Source organism: Prosopis cineraria, unplaced genomic scaffold, assembly GCF_029017545.1.
Source record: "Prosopis cineraria cultivar Desert tree isolate PC_DT_omini unplaced genomic scaffold, ASM2901754v1 PC13, whole genome shotgun sequence".
Taxonomy (NCBI): domain Eukaryota; kingdom Viridiplantae; phylum Streptophyta; class Magnoliopsida; order Fabales; family Fabaceae; genus Prosopis; species Prosopis cineraria.
Window position 1 is genome coordinate 12,000,069 of NW_026555344.1, and position 12,312 is coordinate 12,012,380.

Here is a 12,312-nt window from a genome sequence, read left to right on the forward strand (position 1 = left end):
TATTTAAATCAAATCTTTATAATTTTATCAATTAAAATATGTTGATCCCATAATATTAAAAATTATTAATTGATTAACTTTTTCAAAAACAAAAAACATTTTTTAATTTACGGAAAATTAAACCGTCAATCCTTATAATTTGATCTAATTTATAATCAGGTCCCTGTAATTTTTTTCTTCTATTTATTGGGTCCTTGTAGTTTCTTTCTTCATAGCCACTAGATAAATATAATTCTGCTAGTTTCAGAGGATGTCTAAGGCTGCTGAGATGGCTGACAACTCATATAGTACACATGGATTAAAATTGCCACAGACTTGAATTAAAAAAAAAAAAAAGCAATTAGGAAACAAACAGGCTTCGGTGGTGAAAACATTGAGAATGTAAAGATCTGTACAAAACATAAAAGTAAATCTGAAAACGATAATAAAGAGGAAGGAAATCTCAAAGTTTGTACAAAACATATGGAGATTTAATTTGAAGAAGTCAAACAAGATGGGAAGTATCTTTGAGAGGAACAAGTATCTCAACTCTCAAGGAGAAGGAGTCATGCTCCTAGTGTCTAAAGCAGAATCTTGCTTCCTTCGCCTCAAGTTTAATACTTTTGGCAGAAAATTAAAAAAATTAATTTAATACAATGTTTACATTTTTATTAATTTTTTTTATAAAAACTATTTTAAAAGACATAACCTAATTATATAAATTTTGAGAGTTATAAAAATTATGTCATTAAAAGCCTAATGAAAATATGAAAGTTCTTAACTTTATTTTTAAAAAGTTAAAAATTTAAGGATTTTGATCTTTATAGATTAATAAATCTAACATGTTAAAAATATATGGACTCAATTAAATTAAAATAAATTGTGAGGATCTAGTTTAAAATTAAAAAAAAACTATGAGGATTTATAGATTAATTTTTTCAAGAATATACTCCCTCCCTTTCAAATAAAAAAGAAACTACCATGTGTTTCTTTGTTTATTTTTATATAAGTTAAACTACAAATTTCAAGTAGCATTTATCAATTTTTTTTAAATTGTCTCTCGCAACATCAATGTTTATCTTCACTAGATAAATTCATTAATTATAGGGGTAATTTAGTCCAAATTTTTTAATTTCAGACATAATTATTAATTTATTATACTTAACCAACTTTCTTAAATTATGTGAGTCGGTTATTTTCTCTTATATTTAAAAGAGGCTTTTGTAAATATAACCCATATTATAGAACCAAACCAAATAAATAACTTAATATTTGTTATATTTTGCATCATCACGCTTTTACTATATTTATCAATGATATACTGTTGTATATTAATGATAAATTCTCTGTAAATTTTTAAATTTTCAATGACAAATCCCTTATATATGAATGATAAATTCCTTGTATGTCCATGTACATCAGCCACATGTCCAAATTTTAAAAATTTTAATCTATATTTTTTGGGTATAAGATTTTTTTCGCCCCACCTATTTGAAAATAGAGGGAGTATAAAACTCATTGATTAGAAAGGACTCGGCCAAGACCAAATTTAGGCGAAAATATGCTTAATTTCCGACAGCTGTTTGATGGTACTTAAACTTGTAAATGTAGGAACTTGATTAGGTTGGTTAAAAGGTAAAAAACAGAAAGAAGAACATGATCGGAATTAGTATTAAGAAAGCTGAACTGGTAATTTTAAACATTTATTAAGGGTATTTTAAGAAAAATATTTTAGCAATTTTTGAAACTTGTAGAGTGTCTTGTAAATAGAGGCACCACCAACTTTAAAAATTTGGATTAATGAGCAAATAGGATCCTGAACTATTACTCAAAAATCAACCTGGACTCTAAACTCTTAAAATATACAAAATAAATCTTAAACTTTTAAATTTAAAGGAAAATAAACTATGACTGTTAACTTTTTAACACTGTTATTGTTCACACAGGTATTGTTCAGGGTTTATTTTCTATAAATTTAACCCTGACTGTTACAGAACCCATGTGGATAGTAACGGTATTAAAAAAATTAACGGTCAGGGTTTATTTTACTATGAATTTAAAAGTTTAAGATTTATTTTGTATATTTTAATAGTTCAGGATCTAGAGCGATTTTCAAGCAAAAGTTTAGGGTCCTATTTGCTCATTAATCCTAAAATTTTTGTCTTAAAATTAGAGATTGATAATTATTTCTTTTTATTTAATTTCCTTTTCTATTTACAAAATGAATGATTTTAAGTGAAAATTTGCATTGAATACCAAGACCCCATAATTATCTTATAATATTTGGAGCCCGTTTGTTTGATTTTATTTTATGAAAAAATCACTTATTTTATTTAAAAAAAATATTTTGTGAGTTGTTATTATGTTTGTTTAAACTTTTAAAAGTAATCAAAATCCAAAAATAGCATATTTTTTATTATTTTAAAAACTACTTTCAGTAGCTTATGAAAATAATATAATGCGATAAATGAGAGAGAATATTTTAAAAAGGAAGGATACACAAAGATATCATAAAATTTTAAAGTAATATAATAATAAATTATTTTTTATAAAACAAAAATCAAGTAATATATCATAAAATTTAAAAATAATTAATTAATAATCACTTTTTTATTATTGTAACCAAACATAAAATAATGTTTGCTTTTTATAAAATATCTATAAAATAAATCTATTTTTATAAAATCTCTAAACTATCTTAATATCACTTATTTTTTAATTTAAAACAAATGGGCCCTTGTTCTTAGGCAAAAAGGCTGAGAAATAAGGTATGGTCTCCTCTACAGTAGCTTTTAGATGACAAATTTGAGGTAGGTAGATATTTGTTGGTAAAAAAGAAAAAAAAAGAGGTTGGTAGATATTTTAAATTTTTAATTCTTTTGGTTGAAACTAACTTTGCAGCATTATATTAGATTGTCACATAGAGAGTACAGATAATGAGTTAAAACACATATATGATAATTTATTGAAAAAATTATATACAAGTCCCGTTGAATAAATTTATTTATAAATATATCTCACAAAATTTAGAAACCACGATTAAATTTGAGACTTGTTTATAATTTAAAATTGAGGTGTAAAGGTAATACTGCCCTTACTTATTAGTATTAGAAGTTATAGTTATAAAAAATTAAAGTTATAGTTGTAAATTACGGATAAAGGAGTTGTAAACAATTAGTGTTAAATTTGTTAGTAATACATGATTAGTTTAATTATTAGATATATAAAGTTATAGATATAAAATATTGAAGATAGTTGTATAAAGCCATACCTTAAACTATTAAGTGAAGCAGAAAAATGATAACAAAAGCATCATCGAAGTAGAAAAATAAAAAATATTCAGGAACTTATTCGATCAAATATCCATGAAGTAGTAGAATGGTCGAAGGACGATCAGAAAAACCTGATATCTAGAGATTTCAAAGATCGATTTAACCTCCAATATTAGCATTGAGTTTAGTGATCTTGGGTGATTTGAAGACCTCTTTAAATAAGAGATTTCAAAGATTGATTTAAATCCTCATGAAGTCGATCGTTCTGGCTAAAGCAAAAGGCCAGTCCAAGTCAATTGATTTTGTTTGCTTGTGTTTCATGACAATATTACCCTTTCCTTTATTTTTTTAATAAAAGAGTAATTATATTAACATAATAAAATGAAATAACAAACACAAAAGGTTCGAAGCTTAACGGTAAAAGTTAAAATAGAAAATAACAAGTCGTGATTAGAATAACTAAAACTACAGTTCAAGAATTACATGAGAAAAAAGTTGAAACATGTGCTTAATGTCTTGGTAAATTGTGCTTTGATCCAACAGAGAAAATAAATTATCCTTCCTTTTATATATTTAGCATTACTACTCTAGAGAGCGAGCTAAAAAAAAAACGAAGAATTTCAATAAAGTCCCCTTAATCACATTTATTTAAATTCAAAGCCCTTAAATTTTTAAAATTACATTGCAGTCTAAGGACACTAATTTGATATTAAATTTTTAAAAGAAATGATAAAATTGCTCCTCATTTAAATTAATATCAGAATTACTTTCCTATTTCACTTGTTCATTGTCATATTTCACTTATTAATTTATTGATGAAATATTATTAATTGCCCTACTTAACTTGTTTTTATTTTAAGTGTTTAAATTATCTTAAAATAACTTGTTAAGTCTCATATTGTTTGTCATTTATTTACTTATAGACTATTGTTAATTGCCCTATTTTACTTGTTCATTATCAAACTTTCACTTGATTTTATTCTAAGAAATTGAACAAATGAAGTATGGCAATTAACAAGTGAAATAGGACTGTTTTGATATTAATTTAAATAAAAATATAATTTTATCATATTTTTCACAAATTTAATATTAAATTAGTACCTCTAGGTTGCAATTAAATTTTAAAAATTTTAAATTTTTCCCAAAAATTTGTTTAATTTTTTAGCCGTGTAAATTTAAAAAATTAACAACATATTTTAATCATATATAATAACAAACATCTAACATAATTTCATAATTTTTTAAAAATATTTAAAAATAAAAAGTTAAAATACTTTTTTGAACCACAATATAAGACATTTTTTAAAAGTCTTGCTTAGTCTAAAATATAAAGTATTAAGTAACTTTTATAATTATTTTTCTAATTATACCTCTATTTTCATGCATTGCTCTTTTTGAAAAAAATAATGCATTAAAATTTTAATTATTATTATCAAATCACTTATATAGGATATTTAATGATAGTAAAATTAAAAAGATGTAATTTTTTATAAAAAATTAAGGTTTCAAACTAACATTTGTTAAGAACTATTAATTACTTATTAATCCTATATTTGGTCTAGAGCGAGTAAGTTATAAAATACATTATTTAAAAAATAAAATAACAACGCATAGTTCAAAGTTTATGATCTAGGCATGTAGAAATATTTTTTAAGAAAACCAATTTCTACATTGAATATTGTCTGGTAAACATTGTACGGAAAATTAAAGGCTGGTGAGACTGCTCATTGAGTAGGAAGGAATGGGCCATGAGAGGACATTCAACACTGCCTGCCTTCATCCACAACTCCACATGCAATCCCCATTCAATATTGATGCCTAAAAGATTTAATATACAAATGCAGTTACATGGCTACGTCAGAAAATAAAATTTTTAAATATATAAAAAATTAATCTACATGTCATTATAACTTTTTAAATTTTAAAATAGTTCTATGTAATTTATTTATTTTAATCAATTCTTTATAATTTAATCCATTAAATATGTTAATCCCATCAGATAAAAATTATGAATGAATGATTAATTTTCCCACAACAAAAACACTTTTGAGATTTATTTAAAATTTTATTTAATTCTTTTAGCAACTTAAAATTTTTTATTCTCATAACATGTTTTATAAAACACCAATTCTCAGAATAATAAAATAAAAATAGTTTTAAATAGGCCCCAAATCTCTATAGGTTAAAACTATAAAAAAGTGTTTTAAAATTAAAAGTTAATTCTAAAACAATATTCTTCTATTTAAAAATATAAGGAATTTTTTAAGGAGTTAGATGTTAAAAAATATAAAATATTATTTTTAGTATTTTGAGGTATAATTATTATATTTTTTTAAAAATTTTCCTTAATACTGGTAAAAAAAAAGTTTCCCTAATAAATACATCATTTTATATTTATTTTAAAGTAAAATTCCCTATTAAATATGATTAAATATGAAAAGAGAGTGTTAATTTTAAGATAAATAACTACTTTATTGGGATAAAATTTAATTAAAAATGCATTATATTTTTTAATGAAAAAAATATAAATTAAAAAATATGCTAAAATAATATCATAAAATGTACATAAAAATTCATTATATTCTGTTTTATATTTATTACCTCTCTAAATATACAAAACTTAAATTACATATTTTATTTTAAAATTTATTACATTGGTGCATATTAAAATTTTAAAATATAAACAACATATTGTTAAAAATTGATTATCCTAGGTATGTTAATAACATAAAAAGCTTCTTTTATTTTTTGAATTTCTTATGTATGTACACATTGAAAATATAAATAATATATTATTTTATTCTATAATTTTTCACCTTGTGCAATTTACAATTTATTTTGGATATGTGAACAAAATTATTTATTTTATTATCCTGTTTAAATTAAAAATTTTAACAACATATTTTATTTTAGAATTTATTATCCTATACATCATGAATTACGGCTAATTGTAATCATGTATAAATAAGAAACATCTAACATAATTTCGTTAAATTTTTTAATAATTTAAAAGTAAAAAAGCTAAAATAAATTATAAAGCAACAACGTATAGTTCAAACTTCAAAATTTATGATCTAGGCATGTGAAAAATATTAAAAAAAAAACAATTTCTGCATAATACTGTCTAGCTAACGATGTACGTAAACTTAAAAATAAACCTGTCTTTGATCAGTTCTATGCTTGTTTGGTTTTGATCATGTACGGACCGGATTGCGGATCAGTTTTCAGTCCAACCAATTAAACCGGCCGTCCCGATCTCATTTTTAAAATATTGAGTGAGACAGCTCATTGATTAGACAGTATTGGCCCAAGCCCATGAGATGAGAGAAGAGTCCAAATCTCTGTACAGTTCCCATTCAATTTCGATGACTAAAAAACTTTATACATAAATGCAGGAATATGGTTACAACATAAAAAGAAAAAATTGAAAAAATATAGAACAAAATTAATTTGCAAGTTCTTGTAATTTCTTTTTAATTTTAAAGGATTAAGGTGCAAATATATCTCAAAAGCCTTGTGGTGAGGGACATCTAATATTCTTAACTAAGGAAAAAGACAATCTTAGCTTTATTTTATTTTTTTTAAAAAAAGAACAATGTCATCCCATTTTGAAAGACTTAAACAGTCGTTAGTTGATCACACTATGTTTACGTGGCATATCATGTGGGCATCCACCTCATTTTTCGCTTTGGTGGCAATGCCTACGTGGCATCCAAAATGAGAAGCTCCTGCAAAAGCTCGAGAAGAAGATTTCGCAAAGAAGATGAATAGTATCATCAGGTAAAAGTAGAAATAGATTCATCTATAGCAAAAGCGAATCAGAAAGCTAAATCCACCAATACACATACATAAGCTCATCCAGAAATAGATTTAGGTCCGATTTGGTTGCTTAAAAAATAGAATCAAATGCATTGAAAAAATGAAAGTAAAAATATGATGATTAAAATGTGGAGGCACATAAGTGAATCATATTTATAAAGAAGAAGAGCAATTTAGTTTTATAAAGTTGAGAGTTACGATTCATAAGCTTTTTGGAGGTTTTGATAATTTTTATATTTGTGTATATAATATTGAGTTTTATCATATTTATTATAAAAAAAAATAATTTAATTAATTTTTATTTTAATTTTTTTAATCAATTCCTATCTCGTTTTTTCTAATAACCAATGGGGATTTTAGAGATTTAGGTGCTTCAATCCCTCACTCACATAGTCTTTAATTTGTCATGCCCAAGCATGTTCAAGTCACGTGTTCCCTTCAGTTCTAGGGGTTCAAGAAGCCCAATAACTTTAGAGGAAATAGCGAACCAAACTACTCTTTCTTGTTCAAAATATAAGTATTTTTTCAGCTGAAATTAATTCAAAATATAAGTAGCATAGTACTCCCTTCATTTTTATATACAAGAGAAAAAATTATATCACACAGTTTAAGAAAATTAATTAATCATAATAATTATGTCTGAAAATAAAAAAAATTAGACTAAAATGCCCTATGTTAATCAACATAAGTATGCATTAATTATTTTTTATTAAATGCATTAATTATTTTTTATTAATGTAAATTATGAGAGGCGATTTAAGAAATATGTAATAAATATTTATTGAAACATATGATTTTGTTTTTATAAAAAAACAAGTAAAAAGTGATAGTTTCTCTTATAAATAAAAATGGCATAGTATATATAAGAAAAATTTCTCTATTTTACCTCTCCTATTTATTAACCTAGATCATTATGGAAAATTATCTTTCATTTATTACGAAGTGTAATGGTAACTGATACTAAAGGTAAAAAGGAAAAACAAAATATACTTTTATGAGAATGAAAATTTTATTGACATACAAATTTTTTTAAACGGATTATATTTTGAACATGAGAAAGTATGAAACCAGCAAACAGAATTTTATTTAAATTAAAAAACATGTTTTTGAAATTACATGCGGATTCAAAAGACCCCGAAAATCTCCTTTGTTTTCCCGATATGGGTCAAGGCCTAGAGGAACACTCTAAAGATGCAAGCTTTGCTGTGCACCAGGCCAAGAACTTCGCGAACAACTACTCCAAGGGCGAGAATATTTCGGTGAATTTCACAAACAAGTAACGGTCAATTGCTGTTCCATCAAAAAGGGGAAAAAAGAGGTCGATGTTTGAATATTTCAAAATTGAATGACAATGCCCGTTTCTTCAGTAAGGATACCAGATACCCTGGCGTCATATTTCTGAAACAGATTTGCACCTTAATCCAATTTTAAAATAGGTCTCTGTAGTTTTTTTTTTTGTTTATTTAATCAAGTCTTTATAATTTAATCAATTAAAGTATGTTAATCTCATAATATTAAAATTATTAATTGATTAGCCTTTTCAAAAACAAAAAAAACATTTTTGAATTTATATAAAATTTGATTTAATACTTTTGACAGAAAAGAAAAAAAATTAATTTAATACAATGTTTATATTTTTATTAAATTTTTTATAAAAATGATTTTAAAAGACATAACCTAAGTATGTAAATTTTGAAAGTTATAAAAATCATGTAATTAATTTTGAAGTTATAGAATCTCTTAGTAATTAAAAATATGAAAGTTCTTAACTTTATTTTAAAAAAAATAAAAATTTAAGAATTTTGACCTTCATAGATTAATAAATCTAATAGATTAAAATACAAGGGCTCGATTAAAATAAAATAAATTGCAAAGATTCGGTTTAAAATTTTTTTAAAAAAACAATGAGGATCTACATACTAATTTTTTTAAGAATATACTCCCTCCTTTTCAAATAAAAGGAAAACTATCATGTGTCTTTTTTGGTTATTTTTATATATGTTAAATTACAAATTTCAAGAGATATTTATCACATTTTTTTTCAAATTGTCTCTTATAAAGTCAATATTTGTCTTCAATAGATAAATTTGTTAATTATAGGAATTATTTAGTCCAAATTTTTTAATTTTAGACATAATTATTATACTTAACTAATTTTTTAAAACTATATAAGTTAATTATTTTTTATTATATTTATATAGGAGGAAGTATACAACTCATTGATTAGAAAGGACTCCGTCAAGACAAAATTTAGGTGAAAACATGTTTAATTTCCTATTCGATAGTACTTAAACTTATAAATGTAGGAACTTGATTAGGTTGATTAAAAAAAAGAACTTGATTAGGATCAGAATTAGTATTAAGAATAGTTGACCTGCTAATATTAAACATTTTTAAGGGTATTTTAAGAAAAATATCCTAGCACCTCCCCAAACTTGTAAAAGTGTCTTGTACTTTAAAATCTTTGTCTAACAATTAGAGATTGATAATTATTTCTTTTTATTTGATTTCCTTTTCTTATTGCAAAGGGAATAGTTTTAGGTGAAAATTTGCCTTAAATATCAAGACCCCATAATTGTCTTCTAATACTCGATCTTAGCCAAAAAAGCTGAGAAAGGTATGGTGTCCTCTATAATACTTTTCAGATGACAAATTTGAGGTAGGTAGATCTCAATATTTTAAATTTGTTAATTCTTTTGGATGAAAATAATTTTGCAACATTTCAAATATATTAGATTGTGAGTTAAAGAGCACAAATAATGAGTTAAAAAACATACTGAAGGATGGAATGGTGCAAAGTTTGAAGAGTATCATCCATTCAATATTATTAACGAGATTTATAGAATTACTAGAAGAGATGAGGATGACAAACCAAGATGGACGTGGTTGAATAATGGGTTATTCACTACTAAACCAGCTTATTTGAACCTTTGCCCGCGCAGTGATACAACATGAAAGAACTTGTGGAGACGTGTTTGGAAGGCTCCAATTCCACAGCAAAATAAAACCTTCCTTTGGCTGTGTGTGAGAGGAAGGCTAATGATAAACTCGTTGCATGCTTCTAGAGGGATTCAACTAATTGAGGTTTGTGACTGTTGTACTCATTGTATTGAAAATATTATTCATGTACTAAGAGACTGCTCAGTAGCTGTGGAATGTTGGGAAAAACTTGTACCGATGGAGATGAAGGCAACATTCAGGGCATATGATGACCATGTGGATTGGATTACTTGGAATTTATCTAGAAGAGTTGAAGTAAAGGGTGTGCATTAGGATATTTGGTTTTCTCTAATGTGTAGACAACTCTGGATCACCAGAAGTGTTAGAGTCTTTCAGCATAAGGAGAATGGGATCCTGTCAATCCCTGCACAAGTTCAAGCTATGGCAAGATGGTCTAATCTGAACTTGAGCTTGAAACATTTTTGTTGTGGCTTCAAAGGATAGCATGCTCTAGAGATTGGGGTGGTTAAGTTTAATGTAGATAGAGCATGTGGGGGTAATGGGGAAGTTGTAGGATGTGGTGGAATTGCTCATGACCACATGGGAATGACTCTTGGTGGCTTTATGTATCATATTGGGCATGGAAGCAGTTTGCAACTTGAATTATAAGGCATTCTCTGGGCCCTTAAAAGAGCATGAAACTCGAGCTGGAGGAAGGTTGTGCTGGAGACAGATTGTCAGGAGGCTATTAAGGCTATGAAAGCTAATTGCTTAGATCAACATCTTGATCGGGATCTCCTCTTAGCTTTGAGATTTAAAATATGTTTTCTAGGGATTGGCGTGCTGAATTATGTTGGTGCAATTGTGAAGCAAATAACGTAGCTAATAAGCTTGTGATGGAGGCTCTCAATCGAAGAGATGGTGCAATGATCTTTACTGATCCCCCTGTAAGAGTCTAGTACCCTCTATCTGTTTATTTCATCCAAAAAAAAAAAAACATACATGATAATTTATTAAAAATATTACATATAGGTCCCGTTAAACAGACTTATTTACAAATAAATCCCATAAAATTTAGAAGCCACAATCAAATCCCTTGAATATAATTTGAAATTGAGGTGCAAAAATAATATTGTTCTTATTGGATATACAAAGTTATAGTTGTAAAATGTTAAAATTATATTGTTGTAAATTACTAATGAATAGTTGTAAACAATTAGTGTTAAACTTTGTTAGTAACGTATGATCGATTTAACTATTAAATATGTGAAGTTATAATTATAAAATATAAAAGTGATAATTATAAATGACTGTCGCACCCAAAAATGCGACTCGGACGGTGCACAAGAGCTAAAATTCGACCTTTAAAACGAAAATCGATTTAAAGGAGTCACCACCAAAATTTTGAGAAAAATTTTGGAAAACCATTTAAAGAAAATAAGGATAGTGTTATGAAATCAAAAAATAGGTTCGGGAGTCGATTGAATGTGGAGAAGGTGTTAGACATCCCACAACACCTATTCATAAAAACGGTTACCTAAAATTAATTGTGCTAAGTTAATATGGCTTTAAAATTATTTTAATTATCTCTTTCTTATTTATGTGTTTAAAAAATGATAATAATAAAATGAATAATATTTATTAATTTATAAGTGATGACTTGACTCAGAATCAGACTCTGAGACCTATGTATCTTACAATGAGAATCAAAATTCACGTAGTTCAAGATTATAAGTTATTGGTAAAAATATTTTTGAAGAGAAATTAATTAAAAATAATTCACTATTTTGCAAATAAAATAATTTTATGAAATTTTGATATGTACATTTTAAATTGCAAAAAGTAATCTAATTTTAATTATTTTCTCAACTTTTAAAATTTTGAAATAAAGAAAAGAAAGAGCTTAAAATTATAATTTTTTTATATTTTATTATTAAAAAATTAACCACTGTTAATCGTTATACCTGTGGAGCTTTATTAAATCACGTGGTAATATGATTGTTTCAACGGTCTACAAAGATTCAAAAATCTTACATGATTACAAGATCCCATTAATAACTGTGATTATAATTTAATTAAAAAAACGTTTATTATTTTATTCATTTATAACAATATCTATAAAGATTTATTATCCCACATGATAATGCATTTAATTTAATTTTCTATGAAGATTTTTAAAATCTCACATGAGACTTAAATATTATTTTATTGATTTAAATCATATAAAGAGAATTAATTTTAATGATCGGCCTTTGAAACCTATATTAATATATACAAGTTTTGATCCTCATATTTGTAAAAT